The 19001-nt window shown below is 42.8% G+C and overlaps 1 protein-coding gene across 3 annotated transcripts in view; it reads left to right on the forward strand.

The window, feature by feature from the left end:
* The window catches only part of LONRF3 (LON peptidase N-terminal domain and ring finger 3), a 53588-nt gene extending 50332 nt beyond the window's left edge, over positions 1-3256 (forward strand). For all 3 annotated transcript variants that reach the window (XM_013986381.3, XM_013986385.3, XM_085008290.1), the window contains one exon: positions 1308-3256. The gene's annotated coding sequence lies outside the window, so the exon portion shown is untranslated. The remainder of the gene's footprint in view (positions 1-1307) is intronic.
* The last annotated feature ends 15745 nt before the right edge of the window (positions 3257-19001 follow it).

A 19001-nucleotide genomic window follows, 5' to 3' on the forward strand; every position in this document is an offset into this window, starting at 1 on the left:
AGTGGTGGTGAGGGGAGGTCCGTTTGGGATGATGACCAGAGCGACAGCACTGATGTCTTGGCTCTAATACAAAAGTCCAGGGTCATTTCCAACTTGCTGAGTGACCTTCAGTCTTGTATGAGTCACAGCTGAGTCATAGACAAAAGGAGAGCGATTGTTTCCTGTATTCTTCTCTCCCCATAGTCTCCCTACTTACTCGAGGAAGGGCTATGTCTTCTCTTATTGTTATGACAGGTGTCATGATAGCTTTGGAGCCCCCCAGCTCTGTCATTTACCCCTTGTAGATGACTTCCTCTGAGGCTTAATGTCCTTATCAACAATGTGCGGAGGAGTTGCTATCATGGCTGAGTGGTTAACGAATCCGACTAGGAACCACGAGGTTGCGGGTTCGATCCCTGGCCTCGCTCAGTGGGTTAAGAATCCAGCGTTGCCATAAGCTGAGGTGTAGGTGGTAGACACGGCTCGGATCTGGCGTTGCTGTGGCTGTGGTGTGGGCTGGCAGCTGTAGCTCCAATTAGACCCCTAGCCTGGGAACTTCCACATGCCGTGGGGGTGGCCCTGGAAAAAGACAAAAAGACCAAAAAAAAAGTGTGTGGAGAAAATAGTACCTCATAGTGTCTCACAGGATTATTGTGCAGCTGAAATGAGATCAATTGTCTAAAGAAATGTTCAGCTGTCACACAGTAAGCACCGATTGAGTGTGATTCGTTAAGTCAGCCCTCCAAATTATTTGGGAAATATTTTTGGAAATTGCTCCATTGCGAGCGTGGTCCCTGAGAATCATGTCCTCAGAACCTCATCGCCTTGGAGGAAGAGGCAGTGAGCCGACCAAAAGTCTGCCTCCTAAAAGCAAAGGACCAGCCCTGAGCCGATGCAGCCACATGGAAGGGCATGTACCCCACGAAGCTGTGCCTGAAACAGCACCTGGGCTTCTCTCTGTGCCTCCCCGGTACATGGTAAAGAGTGGATTCCGCATTAACTCCCTTCCGTTAGACTTGCGCCAGCGGGATTCTCCATGTTTATGCCGATGGAATGGTTTGACCAGCCTCTCTAGGAAAATGATGCTCTTGCTCACGGTCAGCAGAACCTGTCTCTTGGCCACCTGGGTGCCCCCTCAGTTCCCTGCACACTTGACGTCCCTTTCCAATGTCTCTGGGGCACCCCGATGTCATATCCAACCAATGGAACTGACCAGCCTTCAAACGGAAGGCTATTTTGCTAGTTTCTTTCTCTGCAAAGAGCACAGTAAATGGAGCTGTTTCCTTCCAAATGTCTTTATTTAATCCCTTTATTTGCTTTTCCTCCAGAGAAAGGGAAGTCTGCAAGTGAGCGTCTATGAAATATGGCGAAGTCTTCTCTACAACAGGTGCACAGAGCCAATTTCAGGACTTGGTGTGCTTTTAATACCCACCCACCTGCTCCCAAATCAATAAGGACCAATTTCCCACATAGCCATTCAATCCTGGACTGTAGTCATGAGAAATCGATAGGCTGCCAGGCTCCGCAGACGGCTTTTTTTTCAGGAACAAATTTTCGGTAATGGTTCACACACACAAAGCCAAAGGCAAGATCAGTGCGGATGTTTTAATTGTTCCAGACAGAGTCATCAAAGAACTATTGTGTGGGCGCCGCTGAAGCACCCCCATGTGTTCCCAATGCAAAGGATAGAGGCACAGAAATGTCGATGATAAGGCGTGGGCTCCATGGCCTCGTTTGCTGTGCTCATGACGCACTCCAGGGCTGTGTCAACCTTTTCCTGACAGACGACAGCCGTGGGCACAAGTTTTCCTCTGACCACAGTTTTTTAAATCCAATCATTTACGCGTTTCAGTTTTCCTTACTGTTGGGCTAGTAGGAGGCAGGGAGAGTGGATTTTTCTGTAATAGGGGAGGTATGGAATTGTTGTACAGTGATATTTAAAATCGGGCTGGCCCGAGTCCCCATCATGGCTCAACAGAAATGAATCCGACTAACATCTATGAGGATGCAGGTTCGATCCCCGGCCTCACTCAGTGGGTTAAGGATCCGGCATTGCCGTGACCTGTGGTGCAGGTTGAAGACACAGCTTGGATCCTGTGTTGCTGTGGTTGTGGCGTAGGCCAGTGGCTGCAGCCCCGATTGGACCCCTAGCCTGGGAACCTCTGTAAGCCGTGGGTGCAGTCCTAAAAGGACACAAATAAAATAAAATAAAATAAAATAAAATAAAATAAGGCAGACCCTTAGAAACAATCTAGTCCAATGTCTTCGGGTTTTTTTACAAGTGAATAAACTAAGGTCCAGAGAGCTTTTTGTCACTTACCCAAGGCCATTATGACAGTTTAGTACAGAATCAGAACTAGAATCCAAGACTCTTACCCTTCAGTTCAGTGCGCTTTCTGGGACAGAATGTACTTTCCACTGTAGTGGCATTTGTTTTACCTTAGATTATAACAGCTAATATTTTGTGACCACTCCCTATGTGGCAGGAAGTGTGCTAAGCACTTAAGTGCATTATCCTATTTAATCCACAAAACAACAGCTAAGAGGTAGGAGACATATTATCCCTACTTTATAGACAAAGAGATGAAAGCTGAGAAGGGTGAAGTAACTGAGCCAAGGTTACACATCATACCTTACAGCCCCTATATATATATATTGCTTTTTTAAGGCTGCACCCGCAGCATATGGAAGTTCCCAGGCTAGGAGTCCAGTTGGAGCTGTAGCCGCTGGCTTAAACCACAGCTCACGGCAACGCTGGATCCTTAACTCACTGAGCAAGGCCAGGGATTGAACCCACAACCTCACAGTTGCTAGTTAGATTTGTTTCCACTGCACCACAGTGGGAACTCCGCAGCTCTTAATTTACTTACTAATCTAGTCCAAGAAGAAGAGAACTCAGACTAGCAGAGATATTTACATTGACCAGAATCTATAAGGTGCAAGGTCAGAATTTATATGTCCATTAGTTTGTTTGTATCCCGAAAAGATAATTTCCTGCATTAGCACTTACAAATCTATTTCTGGGGGGTTCTTTCTCCTTCCAAATGTCCTTATCGACATTCACCACCCTTCACCCTTGCAAATGTGCATAGGTTGGAACTAAGAGGAGGGCGGTGAAGATTGAAGAATTAAAAATGTCGATTGATTAGGTATCCTGGAACATTGGGCAAGGATACATCCATTTATTCCATTTGTCATTTCCAGTCATTCATAAATCTCCTCCCATGGAATTTTGGTAGAATAAAGCCACTTGAATAAAAGCCGCTGATGTAATGGATCTCTGCTCGGTGTTTGTTCTTGTCTGGTTTTCCCCCTACAGCATTTCTTCCTACACTCTTCCCACTCTCCTTCTCCTCTCCGATTGAGCACTAGGCGCCTCTACTTTGCCCAGACAAACTGCAAAGGAACACTTGGAAGTCACTGACTTAATCCCACATATGAGGCACAAAACGCAAGAGAGGCGTCCCAGCTATGGAGCAAGTAAAGGAGCCAACATTGTCTCTGAGGCGGTGCAGGTCTGATTCCCCCAGCCTGGGAACTTCCATATGCTGAAGGTGCAACCAAAAAATGGAAGGGAAAAAAAAAAAAAACTACAAGAGAAGCCATGCTGGAATGTATGGGTTATGATGACCTATGTGATTATTTAATGAATACCTTCTTCACTTTCATTCTATTGTTCCTTGGAAATAGACATGAGCAGACTTGGCCATTTAGAGCGTTGGACTTTCATCTCAGCTATCCTTTTAGAAACTCAGATTCCCCCAGGCTTATACCCATCTTTTTAACATACAGAGTGGCTATAAAGCCAACCAGAGGAAATATGAGGCTGTTCTTTGAAAATTTACTCATTATACAAATGCAAGTTATTATTTGTGAGAGTTAATTTTCTGTGTCAACTTAACCAGGCCACAGGGTATCCAGATACTTGGACAAACATTATTCTGAGTGTGTCTGTGAACATGTTTCTGGATGAGATTAACATTGGAATTGGTAGACTGAGTAAAGCAGATTGCTCTCCCTAGCGTGGGTGGGGTGGGCCTCGTCCAATCAGGTGAAGGCCTGAATAGACCCCAAAGGCTGACCTCTCCCTGAGTAAGAGACAATTCCTCCTGCCTGACAGCCTATGAGCTTGGACATCAGCTTTATTCTGCTCTCATATTCACCTGAAACATTAGCTCTTCCTGGTCTCAAGCCTCTGGCCTTCAGACCGGAATTACACCATTGGCTATCCTGGATCCATGATCTCAATTCGGTTTTGTTTGTTTTTTATGACCACACTCATGGCATAGGGAAGTTCCTAGGCCAGGGGTTGAATCTGAGCCACGACTCTGGCAAGGCTGGATCATTTACCTCAGTGGGCCAGGGTTCAAACCTGTGCCTCCGCAGTGATCTGAGCTGCCGCAGTCCGGTTTGTTTGTTTATTTGCTTGCTTGCTTTTTTAGGTCCACACCCGCAGCATATGGAAGTTCCCAGGCTAGGGGTCTAATTGGAGCTACAGCTGCCAGCCTACCCCACAGCCACAGCAATATGGGGTCCCAGCCTCGTCTGCGACCTACACCACAGCTCATGGCAATGCCAGATCCTTAACCCACTGAATGGGGCCAGGGATCGAACCACATCCTCATGGGTCCTAGTCGGGTTTGTTAACCACTGAGCCATGAAGGGAACACCTGCCTTCCAATTTTTAACCCACTGTGCCACGGTGGGATTTCTTTGATTTGTTTTTAAAAGCTACCTCTGGCCATTGTAGGGAGAATGGAGTGTGATGGGGGGCGGGGGCGGCAGGGAGGGAGGAATTAAAGCAAAAAGATCAGCTTGGAGGCCATCGTAGTCATATGGGAAAGAAATAACTGTGGTTTAACTTAATGTGGCTGGAGTTAAGATGGAGATACGTGGATGGATTTGGAATATGTTGTGAAGGCAGAGAAAATAGGACGTGCTAAGAGATTTCAGGTTAAGAGGTAAACGAATGGAAGGAATCAGAGGTGACTTTTAGGAGTTTGGCTTGAACAACTTGGTACTGAAATGGGAAACAGTATAACCGGAGGTGGGGAAAGTCAGGAGCACTGTCTTGGACGTATTAAGTTTGAGATGCCGCACAAGCAGAAAGCTGCATATTCAAGTCTAGGGTTCATGGAAAGAGTCAGTCATTCCTACTGACAGTGTTTAAAGTCATGGGACTGGGGGAGTTCCCGTCGTGGCGCAGTGGTTGGCGAATCTGACTAGGAACCATGAGCTTGCGGGTTTGGTCCCTGCCCTTGCTCAGTGGGTGAAGGATCCGGCGTTGCCTTGAGCTGTGGTGTAGGTCGCAGATGCAGCTCGGATCCTGCGTTGCTGTGGCTCTGGCGTAGGCTGGCGGCCACAGCTCCAATTAGACCCCTAGCCTGGGAACCTCCATATGCCGCGGGAGCGGCCCAAGAAATAGCAAAAAGAAAAAATAAATAAATAAATAAATAAAGTCATGGGACTGGAATGAGGTTGCTAGAGAGAGTGTGGGGGGAACAAGAGTCCCAGGACAGGGCCTAACGCTGAGCAGAGCAGTAGGATCCAAAACAAGAAATATCAAATACAGGGTTGATGAGGTATGAAGAAAATCATTAGAGTGCTTTTCCAGAAGAGAAGAAAGCAGAGCGTTGCATGAAGGAGAGTGGGAGCAAATGTGTTCGATGCTGGGAAAAGGGGAAGGAAAAGGGTAGAGAAATGACCACGAGATGTGGCAATATATCAGATTTATTTATTTATTTTTGTCTTTTTAGGGCCACACCCGCAGCATATGGAGGTTCCCAGGCTAGGGGTCGAATTGGAGCTACAGCTGCCGGCCTACATCACAGCGACAGCAACACAGGATCTGAGCCGTGTCTGCCACCTACACCACAGCTCACAGCGACGCCACATCCTTAACCCACTGAGCAAGACCACAGATCGAACCCACGCCCTCATGGATGCTAGTTGGGTTCATTAACCACTGGGCCACAATGGGAACTCCCAGATTTATGATCTGAAAGGTCATTCTAGTGTCCACATGGAGAAAGGATTTGAGTGGGCAGGAGACGGTGGCAAGATTGGAAACAGGGAGACACCAGTTAGAAAATCACTGTTTGAACTCCCATTGTGGTTCAATGGCAACGAACCCGACTAGTATCCATGAGGATGTGGGTCCGATCCCTGGCCTGGCTCAGTAGGTTAAGGATCCAGCCTTGCCAGTGAGCTGTGGTGTAGGTCGCAGACATGGCTCGGATCCCACGTTGCTGTGGCTGTGGTGTAGGCCTGCAGCTACAGCTCCAATTCGACCCCTAGCCTGGGAACCTCCATATGCCCCAGGTGTGGCCCTAAAAAGCAAAAATAAATAAATAAATAAATACAAACAAAACTCCTAAACATCCTAAAATATTTTGACATGCTCATAACTTTCCTTATGTTCCTGCAATTCTCTTTTGCTTTACTCGGTAGCAACAAAAAAGATTTGAGAAAAGAGGCCCAACTCGATAGAAGATGTGCCAGGAACTTCAGTCAAAGGGTGCCGTGCAGGGAAACCAGTCACAGAAATGCCTGAGGGACCTGTATTCTGATTAATGGAGGGTTACATAGAATAGAATGTATCCTTTACTGTGTTTGGGCCCTGACAAAATTTCCCCTAAAATGTGTGAATCCACTTTCTGCCCTTGCCCTGAGGTTGATACTCTTGTCAGTGTGGTGGTCCCTGGACCTCCTGTTAAAACTTCTCACATCTCCATGCCCCATACGTCTTTTGTCTACTTTTCTTCACGTCACTTAACATCGTCTAATATAGTACATGATTTTGTTCCATGTCTGTCCACCCGGATTAAAATGTCAGATCCATGAGGCAAGGATTGTATTCAGCTGAACATGAGGTCTTCCTGCTCTCTCCAATTGGCATGGCTTCCTCGCCTTGCTCATCTGTAGCCTCCCACGCCTTGCTCATCTGTAGCCTCCCACTCCTAGTAACCTCCCACTGCAGGTTGGCACCTGGCTCCCATCATCTACCATCCATTTACCTAATTGCTCGCTGTGTAGATGTATAGTCCTTTCAGAATTGTACTTGCGCCTTCATGGGAAACACCTTTACCAACTAGGATAGAGTGTTGATGCACGCTCTTGTCTTCAGCTTTATATCAGCCTGTCAAAACACCATTTGTCAAAGTTGCATAGATCAGCATCACTTTTGACACACCCTTCAGGGAAGTTAAGTCATACATTTGTAATAGAGCCAGATTCATTAGTCCGCATCTCACACTGGCATCCCCCAACCTCCTGGGTGATTTAATTTTTCATGTATTGAGATGCATTTTTTTGTGCTGCACAATTCTAAGAGATTTGACAAACCCAGAGCATCATGTTTCTAGCACTGCAGTACATCCTGATTAGTTCTACGGCATGAAAAACATCTCCTGTACGAGTCAAACTCTCTTCCTCTCCGAATCCCTGGCAACCATTAATCTGTTTTCCATCTCTCTGGTCTTGTCTTTTCCAGAATGCAGTATGAATGGAATTATACATTATGTAACCTTTTTCTTTCTTTCTTTCTTTTTCTTTTTTTTCTTTTTTTTGGTATTTTCTAGGGCCGCACCTGCAGCACATGGAGGTTCCCAGGCTATGGCTCATGGCTCGAATCAGAGCTGTAACCACCGGCCTACACCACAGCCACAGCAACACGGGATCCGAGCCACGTCTGTGACCTACACCACAGCTCACGGCAACGGCGGATCCTTAACCCACTGAGCGAAGCCAGGGATCGAACCGGCAACCTCCAGCAACCTCGTGGTTCGGTAACCACTGAGCCACAACGCAAACTCCCATTACGTAGCCTTTTTGGTCTGACTTCTTTCGCTTAGCAAAATGTTTCTAGGATCCATCCCTATTGTTACACAAATTAGTAGTCTGTTTACTCGTATCACTGATTACCATTGTATGGAAATACCACAATTCCAGGTTTATCCCATCCAATCTATTGAAGGACACTTTGGTTGCTTCCAGTTTTAGCTTCAATATAACACTGTATTTGTTAGCATCTCGAACTCAGCCAGCGAAAAACTCAGAAACACCTGCCGAGAGCTTCGAGGCAAGTAATCCTAACAGGCAACCAGATCTCTACTGCTTCACGAGGCTTCAGTTTGGAATGAAAGTTTGGAGGTCATGGAGTAGGAATAAATAGATGCACACTGCCTTTCCCACTTATATTGTGTCACCCAAGGCAACGCATTGAGAGACAAGTCTGCGGGGGAAAAACAAGGGAAACGATGTGAGACAACGGAACAGTTTGCCTTGCAAGAGACTAGAGTCCTTCAGGACTGGTTTTCTGTTTACAAGTCATCAATGAGGTAAAGATAACAGGCCCGAGTGTTTTACTAAGGATGTTTCACAAATTTCAAAAGCTTCCAAAATCGTGGCACACAGATTTTTCTCTACCCTGTTAGAGGCAGTGGGTGGCTCCCATGCAAGTAAGGATCTAAATGTAGTTTCAGAGATAGTTGATACAGAGGTATGGATCTGCATTTGTCCTGGTGGGTCTGGGTTTTATTCATAATTCAGGAAATTTTATACTCAGTTTTAGAAAAACTGTTGTCAGCACGTTATTACTTGAAAATGATGTATCAAAATGTTAGGGTTTTTTTTTTTTTTTAAAGAAAATACGTTTAATAGCTGTAATCAGAGTTAACTTGCTTTGACCTATAGTTCAAATACTTTTTTATTGAGATAATTTACAATATTATGTTAGTTTCAGATGTAGAACATAGTGAGTCAATATTTTTATAGATTGCACTCCATTTCAAGTTATTATAAAATAGTGGCTACGTTTCCTTATAATACATCCTTATCTCTTATTTATTTTACACATAGTAGTTTGTACTTCTTAATCCTTTACCCCTATCTTGCCCCTACCCCCTCCGCTCTTCCCATGGATAACCACAAGTTTGTTCTTTGTCTGTGAGTCTGTTTCTGTTTTGTTATGGTGAAATAAAATTCTTTTTAAGGCAAGACAAGACTTTTTTTTTTTTTTTTTTTTTTGGCTTTTTAGGGCCACACCCACGGCATATGGAGGTTCCCAAGCTAGGGGTCTAATCGGAGCTGCAGCTGCCAGCCTACGCCAGAGCCACAGCAATGTACCTTCATCACAGCTCACCATCACCAGATCCCTGACCCGCTGAGCAAGGCCAGGAATTGAACCGGCATCCTCGTGGATACCAGTGGGATTCATTTCCGCTGTGCCACAACGGGAACTCCAGGACAAGAAAATTTTTGAACATAAAATTCTCCCTTGGCCTATTAGGGCTGCTACCCTTCCTCTTTTGGATGCATTGTGCATCTGCATGATACATTAACTAGATCCTTTTAGAAGGCACAGGAAATCCTGCTTGCCAAAAAAAAAAAAAAGCAATTTTTTCCTGGCGCCAGCACAGTAAATCCTTGGAAGATAACATTCCCTTCTCAATCCTGTAAGGGGTCAAGATGACCCACTACGTGCCTGTTGGACTATGTAAACTTTGATGCATAACCCTTTATCTCAAAAACTTATATAACTGTGCTTTGACCTCAGAGCTTTCTGAAACACTGTCTCCTAGGATATAATCTTCAGGTTGGCTTGGATAATATTTTGTACTCCTTTCTTAGATTGACTATCGATTAATTTTTTTCATCAACAGTTATATTCATTCACTTTTTATTTTTTAGATTCCACATATAAGTGGTAACATAGAGTATTGTCTTTCTCTGACTCATTTCACTTAGCATAATGAGGTTATTATCTTTGAAAAGACTGAGTAAAAGTTTAGCTATGTCTTCCAGGAGATTTGGTAATAGTTAGATTTAAGAAAAAGACTTGAAAAAGGCATTCTGTAAGCATGTTTCTGCCAAGTAGATTAGGCACATGAAACAAAACCAAAATATTTCTACGCAGGAATATCTTGTCAATAAACAATTACTTCACACCCCCTTTTGATTTTCTGGTGTGTTGTTTTGATGGTGGTGACACTAGTGAAAAGTGACCATGGGAAACACAAGGGGAAAAACAAATGGGACAATATTAAAAACTGAAAATCACACCAAAACATTACTAGTATTATAATGGAAATAAATCACATTAAAACTAATTTAAGTCACTTAAAATAAAATTAAATTAAAAAGCCAAATACGGAATCTTCATGCTTAAAAGATAAACTAACACTTTATTTTACAAGTGAAATTAAAATCTATAAAATATGCAAAATGTTTTATATTTTATATTAAATAAACATTATACTTACTAAGTGATGCACTTTCCCCCACACATTATATTGAGTTTACCTTAATATTCTTATGTTTTTAAAAGTAATATATATTTATTATGGAAAATTAAGTTTATAAAATTATAAAAAAAGAAAATTAAAGTGAACCGCAATCCCAGTACCCAGAAACCACCATCATCTTTTTCAGTCTTTCTTTTCTTTCCATACATATTTATAGCCATTTTTAAAAATAAAATGGGGATCATGCTGCATATACAAAGTAATTTCAGTGTCCTATATGAACAGGAAAAGTAAAAAGATAACGACCAGAGTTCATGCAGGTGTCTGCAATAAATTTTAAAAGTCAGTATGTCTTATTAACTGTATAGCCAAATAGGAACTTATTTTCAGGCTTGGTGGATATATTAAGCAGTTCAAACCTTTTGGGGAAAAAAACTGGGCATATAATAAAAGTGACAAACATATATCTTCCCTTTCTGTCTTGTGAAGATTGTAACTCAAGAAATGAAAGCCAAAAACATTGGTCAAGAAGGATGTGGGAGTTCCTGTTGTGGCGCAGTGGAAACGAATTTCACTAGGATCCGTAAGGATGCAGGTTAGATCCCTGGGCTCGCTCAAGGATCTGGCATTGCCGTGAGCTGTGGTGTAGGTCGCAGACGAGGCTCAGATCTGGTGTTGCTGTGGCTGTGGTGTACGCCGGCAGGTGTACCTCTGATTTGACCCCTAGCCTGGGAACTTCCATATGCCACACCTTCAGCCCTAAAGAAAGCAAAAAAAAAAAAAAAAAGAGAGAGAGAGAGAGCGAATGTTACTAGCAAACAAACAAAAACCAGATGAAAAGTTAAAGAAATGCAGCATATACATACAATGGAACACTATTCAGCTTTAAAAAGAAGGAAATTAAGTCAGACAGAGAAAGCCAAATACCATATGATATTACTTATATGTGGAATCTAAAAAATTACTTATATGTGGAATCTAAAAAATGATATAAATGAACATGTTTACAAAACATAAATAGACTGACAGACATAGGAAATAAACTTCCGGTTACCAAAGGGGATAGCGAGGTGGGGAGAGGAGAGAGAAATTAGGGGTTTGGGATTAACATATACATACTATTTTGTATAAAATAAACAGCAAGGACTACTGTATCACACAGGGAACTATAGTCAATATCTTATAACAACCTTTACTGCAAAAGAATCTGAAAAAGAATATATATATATATATATATATATATATATATAATATATATATAAAACTGAACCACTTTATGCCTGAAACTAACACAACATTGTAAATGAACTATACTTCAACCATTTTAAAAGGCGAAGAAAAGAGCATCTGTGGGGAAGGTGAAGAAGATTCAAGCATAATAGTAATTTCCTATTTATTTTAGCGAACCTCAAGATGAAGCTGTCCAGTGATTTATCAAGACCATTCAGCTTTCTGGAAAGTAGAAACCAGAAAACATTACTTCAGACAGAGAAAAAAATATTTCTCAGATCTCCCAACTGAAATAAAATGCAAGAATTAATAAGTGAAAAATTAAATTGCCAATAAAAGCTAATACTAAGGTATTAATTCTGTTTTATAAAATAAGTAGGTTTTACATGGGGTTTCCTTAATTATATGCCCCCAGATTCCTTTGCATTATTGAAAGAATGAAGTTAGTCATTACATATTGAGACATGAAAAAGAATAAAGGAAGAGGGTTGGGGGGGAAGGAACTTCTGCAATATGCAATAAGTTCGATGAATGAACCTTGGGGACCTTATGCGAAGTGAAATAGGCCAGCCATAGAAAGACAAACACTGCATGATTCCTCTTATATGAGGAAAACAGCCAAGGTCATAGAATCAAAGTGTGGAGTGATGGCTGCCAGGGTTTGGGGAGAGGGGGACCTAGGAATTTACCAAGCAATGGGCATAAAGTTTTGGTTAAAAAAGATGAATAAGCTCTAGAGAGCTGCTGTTATAACACTGAACCTGTAGCCGACAACGAGGTATGGAACACTTAAAAATTTGTTAGGAAGGTAAATCTCATGTTAGGTGTTCTTGCCATAATAAAAGAAAATTCCTAAAAAACAAACCAAAAAAAGGTTAACGACCACGCTGGAAAGAAGTTTTCACTTTCCTTTCACTCTAAGCATATATCATCATTGTACTACGATCAGAAGTATGACATTTAAAACATGACTGTATGGAGTCTTATGTATGTATATTGAAAAAAATGAAACCACAGAGACATGCATGTGAACAAGTGTATGAAATGTTCTCTATAAAAATAAGTAGATGACCGAAGTACACGACACCCATCAGAATGGCGAAAAGAGGATCGAGTGACAACAAAGAAGGCAGGTGAGGATGAATATCCATCAGCTGTGAGAGCTGGGGGTTTGCAGATGTCAGTGATACAGGAATTCTCCCTGGCCACCCTTCAAATCAGAAGTTGCAGGCCTTTACACACTTGCGGTTCTGTGTTTTTTCCAAATGTGAGAGAATGTGTATTTGATGAAATGCGCGCATAGCTGTTTGGCAACATGTCTCAGGAGAGCTGAGATTACAGTAAAAAGTGAACATTTCTAGCACCATCTTCGTGACATCCTGGGTTGGCTCCGCTCCAGTGGTCTTAAAGGAGCATTGCACAATCCCCTCAAAATTATCCCGGAGTTCCCATTGTGGCTCAGTGGGTTAAGGACCTCACGTAGTCTCTATGAGGATGCGGGTTTGTTCCCTGGTCTCCTTCAGTGGGTTAAGGATCCAGTGTTGCTACAAAATGTGGCACAGGTCACAGATGCAGCTCTGATTCGCCCCCTAGCCCGGGAACTTCCATATGCTGCAGGTGTGACCATAAAAAAATAAAAAATAAAAAAATCAGTTATCCCAATTCATTTTGTACTAAGGATAAAGCATGAATAGGTCCCTCCTCTCCCCAAACCCCTTTTGCTCTAAAGCATATTTGACCCTCCCTCCTTTCTTCACAAAGCCTTCCTAGACGCACTTGGTCCACAGTGAGCCCTTCCTATGAGAATTGCTCCTGCATTTTGGGGAGAGGTTCAGGTGGCATTCCAAGAACCCTGTAATTTAGTACATTCTTCTGTGTTCACGGTCCTGCTCTGTTTGCCAGTGATCTGCTATCTCCCCAGGCAGGTTGTGCTCTCCCCGAGGATAAGGTATTAGCGTCAGATACTTTACCTTTTCCACCCCCTTGGTGGGTTCGCACAGTTGGAAACCAAATGAGTATTCCAAAAAACAACGCTTGAGAATGAACCGGGGGGAATGCCATCAACATAAACTCAATATCCCTCTAGAGCATTTAAAAAATAACTACAAGAAAAAAATTTTTTTAAAAAGAAGAGTATCTTTAAGGAGCAAAAAAAAAAAAAAAAAAAAAAAAAAAAAGCTACGAGAGGGCTCCTGCATGAGCAGTAGTTAACAAATTAAGTTGGGCTCTGTTTTTTTTTTCATGTGGGGGGATAGTCTTTTCAGGGCGCCACTTGCAGCATATGGAAGTTCCTAGGCTAGGGGTCGAATTGCAGCTGCAGCTGCCAGCCTACACCACAGCCACAGTAATGCAGGATCCGAGCCACACCTGACACCTACACCACAGCTCACAGCAACGCCGGATTCCTGACCCACTGAGCGAGGCCAGGGATCAAACCCGCATCCTCATGGATACTAGAATCCTCATGGATACTAGTTAGATTCATTTCCGCAGAGCCACAACAGCAACTCCTGTTAGGCTCTGTATTTAACTACCCTGAAGTTTGGGCCTGTCTTCCCTGGGCATTTAGCCAGAGATTACGGAGAAAAATGAGCCTTGGCTGAAAGCCTTGTTGGGAAGCGGAGAGATACCGTACAGGTGTTGGTGTGGGAACAACAGCAGATAGACTGAGTCATCGGCCCAACAGGAGTGCATCCAGGAACAAAGGAAAACACGATGCACACTGATCCATGGGACTCTGATTTGTTGCTAAATCTTTTCCTGTCTCCACAGCGCCTTTGACATTTCATTTCTCAGGCTGTGTTGTAGGAGGCGGGGCTGCTTCTGTTTCGGATATTTCTTGGATTGTGCCTGGGGCTTCTTGAAATGAAGCTGGGTGGCAGGTTTGCATCCGTAGCCCTGCATCATTTTTGTGATAATATCAATGCCTTCTGGCCAAAGACTCCCAGGAACACACACGTAGGGATCAAGCTGGGTTTGTCCCTTGTGTCAGCAAGAGAGAAATACACCGCGGAGAACTGCGAGGCATTTTACGAAAAGCGTGTTTAGAAGATTCATTATAGGATTTGAGCTTTGCTTGGGTGACTTGGGGGAGAGTCAAAGGAAGCTGCGGTTCAGTCTAGGTTGGCTGCTGTCAGAAAGCAGACCTGTTCTGGGGTTGAATATCTCAAGAAATTTTACCTGGGGTGGGAGGCAGACTAGACCAAGGCGGAACATGAACTGTCATTGGTAAAGTAGCAGGGGTCACTCATAGCAGCCAGGAAGGAGAGCGGTTTCTTCATTTCTGTGGTTTGGCCAATGTTCATGTTTCGTCTGGGTTCAGACATTATTGAGCAGTCTCGTTTTCGTCTCAATCCATCATAGTCGCAGAGTTGCCTCGTCTAGTGTTGCTGTCCTGAGAAATTGTTCAGGTTCAAAAGAACCCTAAACCCTAGTTTGGTGCTACTGCTAGTTTTAGGCCAGTACCTAGCCACAGGAGATGCTTTTCTCTTTCTTTATTTTATTTTAGTCTTTTTTTCTTTTTAGGACCATACCCACAGCCTGTGGAGGTTCCCAGGCTAGGGGTCTAATCAGAGCTGTAGCAACTGGCCTACACCACAGCCACAGCAACATGAGATCCGAGCCGCGTCTGCGACCTACACCACAGCTCACGGCAACGCCAGATCCTTAACCTGATGAGTGGGGCCACGGATTGAACCCGCAACCTCATGGTTCCTAGTCAGATTCGTTTCCACTGTACCACGATGGAAACTCGGCTTTTCTCTTTCTGTTTTATTGAGTGACCAGAAGGCCATGTGCAAGGGGTTTCCTTACATGCATTTCAAATAGGCCTGACCTCCCCCTCCCACCTGCAGGCATTTCTGTATTTAAGCCCACACTCCCCTGCCCCACGGCGTTACTCTAGCTCCCTCTACCCATCCCCTGGCATATTTCTGGGGCTTGCCCCCAATCCTACCTCTTCCAGGAAGCCATCTCAGCCCACTGCACTCCAAAGGACTTTCTTGTTGCTCTGATCTTGGGGCCTTTATTGTTTGCTCTACTTTGTTGGGATTTTAGGGCCTAACACTGCATGTAATCTACTATGTATGTGGTGATAAGAAGTGACGTGTACTGTTAATTGCCTTTTACTGCACAAATCTTATCTCTCCAAAGAACCCTAAGCTACTTGAGAGCAGGGATCATATGCTAACAACTCACATTATTTATGTCCCAGGCTCTGTTCTAAGTTTTTTTTAAAATGATTTTTATTGTTTCCGTTATAGTTATAGAGTTCTGTCAATTTTCTACTGTACAGCAAAGTGACCCAGTCACACACACATGTATATATGCTTTTTCTCACACTATCTTCCATCATGCTCCATCATAAGTGACTAGATATAGCTCCCAGTGCTGTACAGCAGAATCTCATTGCTTATCCATTCCAAAGGCAATAGTTTGCATCTATTAACCCCAGATTCCCAGTCCACGCCACTCCCTCCCCCTTGATAACCCCAAGTCTGTTCTCCAAGTCCATGAGTTTCTTTTCTGTGGAACAGTTCATTTGTGCCCTATATGAGATTCCAGATATAGGTGATGTCATATGGTATTTGACTTTCTCTTTCTGACTTACTGTCCTAAGTTTTTACATGTATTAAATACTTATATAATTCAACCACCCTGTGAATTAAGTACTATGATCTCCATTTTTCAGATGAAAACAAAACACCTCTTTCTAGCCCTTTCTGCTACCCCTACTATCTCTTCCCCATCCAGTTCACACAGAGGCTGGTTAATGATGCAAAAGGCAGGGGAACAGTGTGTGCGGATTTCTACCCAAATGTTATTCAGGTACAACTCACTTTACACGATGTTTCTTGAAAATTGGCATTAATAAAACCGTTTGCCTAAACAGAGCAGCTCCCATTACAATGGAGATTAAGGTAACATTATGAGGGTCTATGAAGATACTACGTCAAGTTAGATCAATGCAATTTGGCATATGTAATATCTCCTTAGACTCTCACAGCGATGCTACCCTTATCTTCATTTTACAGGCGAGGAAACCAAGGCACAGTCTGGTTCCCAGTAAAAGAAGAGGAAGACAGGATAAAGAGGTAAAAGAGAAGAGGAAAAAAAAAGTAAAATTAGGGAGATTCTGTTGTGGCTCAGTAGTAACAAACACAACTAGGATCCATGAGGAGTCAGGTTTGATCCCTGGTTCAGTGGATTAAGGGTCTGGCATTGCCATAAGCTGCAGTGTAGGTTGCAGACATGCCTCACATCTGGCGTTGCTGTGGTTGTAGCATAGTCTAGCAGCTGCAGCTCCAGTTCGACTACTGGCCTGAGAACTTCCATATGCTGTGGGTGCGGCCCTACAAAAAAAAAACAAAAGAATAAAATTTAAAATTTAAAAATTCAAATGGAATTTTTCACAGAAATAGAACAAACAATCCTAAAATTCATGTGGAATCACAAAAGATGTTCAATATTCAAATCAATCCTGAGAAAGAACAAAGTGGGAGACATCACACTTCTGATCTCAAACTATATTACAAAGCTAAGGAATCAAAATAGTATGGCACTGGCATAAAACAGACACAGAAATTAATGGAACAGAAATAGAGCCCAGAAATAAACCAACCCATATATGGTCAACTAATATTTGACAAGGGAGCCAACAATACCCAATGGGGAAAGGATGGTGTTTTCAATAAAATGTGTTGAGAAAACTGGATATTCACATGCAAAAGAATGAAATTAGACTCCTATCTTACATCACTCAAAAAAATTAACTTGAAATGGATTAAAGACTTAAATTAAGGCTGGAAATTGTAAAACTCCTAGAAGAAAACATAAGGAAAAATCTCCTTCACATTGGTCTTCACAGTGATTTTTTTGGATATGATTCCAATATTACAAGGAACAAATCATAAATCAACAAGTGGGTTACATCAAAATTTTTAGTGCTTATGTGCTTCTGAATAACATTCCATTATATACAGGTATATAATTCCATTAATATATATAATTAAATATATGTAATGGAATATTACTCAGCCATAAAAAGGAAATCCTGCCATTTGTGACAACATGTACAAACTTTGAGGGCGTATGCTAAGGGAAATAAGTAGAGAAAGACAAACGCTATATTATCTCACTTATATATGGGATCTTAAAAAACTAAAATCATAGAAACAGACGCTAGAATGGTGGTTGCCAGGGACTGGCAGTGGGGGAATTGTGCACATGTTGGTCAAAGTGTCACAACTTCCAGCTATTAGGTAAGTGAGTTCTAGGGATCTAATGCACACACTGCAGTAGCTATAGTTAACAATACTGCATGATATATTTGAAGATTGCCAAGAGAGTAAACCTGAATTTTTCTCCAAAGAAGCGGTAGTTATGTGATGTGATGGAGGTGTTAACTAACCTTATTGTACTAATATATATGTATATCAGAGCATCACATTGTACACCCTAAATATACACAGTGTTATGTATCTACTGTATCTCAATAAAGCTGAGGAGGGAAATGCAAGTGGAGGGCCAGAGGTGAAAGGATGGTTGCGGCGCTTTCTTGGGGCGGGTTAGGAGAGGTGAGGGAAAGTTTAGGTAGGTGTTTTTCTACTGTGAACCTGCAAGGACAAGGAAAGGAAATCAGGACTAGAACCTTCCCAGAGGCACTTCCTAGCCAACTGTCCCGGCACAAGATCTGAGGTCAGAGTTGCCAAAACAAACAAAAACAAGCAACCCCCCACTCCCAAAATAAAAAAACCACAAAAACCTGTAACGTCTTCTCTGGCCTGTAGCAAACCCTCTACACAAAACACAGTCCCACTGCTCCACCCAGTGGCAGTCTCGAGGTAGTGCGCTGCGAGCCACCAGAGTCCACCAGAGCCACCCAGAAGGCATTAGAACCGTGCAGTGGCAGGGAAGAGTGGCTATGTTACTATTATTTGCTAATTCCCAGGGGATTGTGATGTGCTGCTGTAGTTGAGAATGGCTGGCCAAAGTCACACTTTCCCTATGACATGGAGACTTTCTCAGGTGCCAATCAGGATGGCAGGCAGTAGCTGGGCAAGATGCTAACCTAGGCCATCCCTTTGCTTTTTGCGTTCTCAGGAGTTTCACTCTTTCTCATCAACTGCCATTTCTCAGTGGGTGATTGTGTGTTAGGTGCTGGGAATAAAGTACCACACAAGACAAACAAGGTCTCTGTTCTTATGGAGCACAGGGAGGGAGACAGACAAGCAAAGCTGTATTTACAGACAGTGATAGGTTCTGTGAAGGAAATGGACATAGTGTTGAAATAAAAATAACTTAGGTGAGAGAAGACCTCTTTTAGGAGGTGAGATTGAAGCTGAGACATAAATAATAAGTCAGCTATACCCCAAATAGCTAAAGCAATCTTGAGAAAAACAGAACAAAGCTGGAGGTATCATGCACCCTGACTTCAGACTATGCTACAAAGCTACAGTAATGAAACAGCATGGTATGGCATCAAAACAGACACACAGATCATGGAAAAGAAAAGAGAACCCAGGAGTTCCAGTTGTGGCACAGTGGAAA

This window comes from Sus scrofa, chromosome X (assembly GCF_054392235.1).
Source record: "Sus scrofa isolate SSC_HxYL_T2T_F1_AM1 chromosome X, Sscrofa_HxYL_maternal_Yorkshire_Landrace_v2.0, whole genome shotgun sequence".
In the NCBI taxonomy this organism is placed as follows: Eukaryota; Metazoa; Chordata; class Mammalia; order Artiodactyla; family Suidae; genus Sus; species Sus scrofa.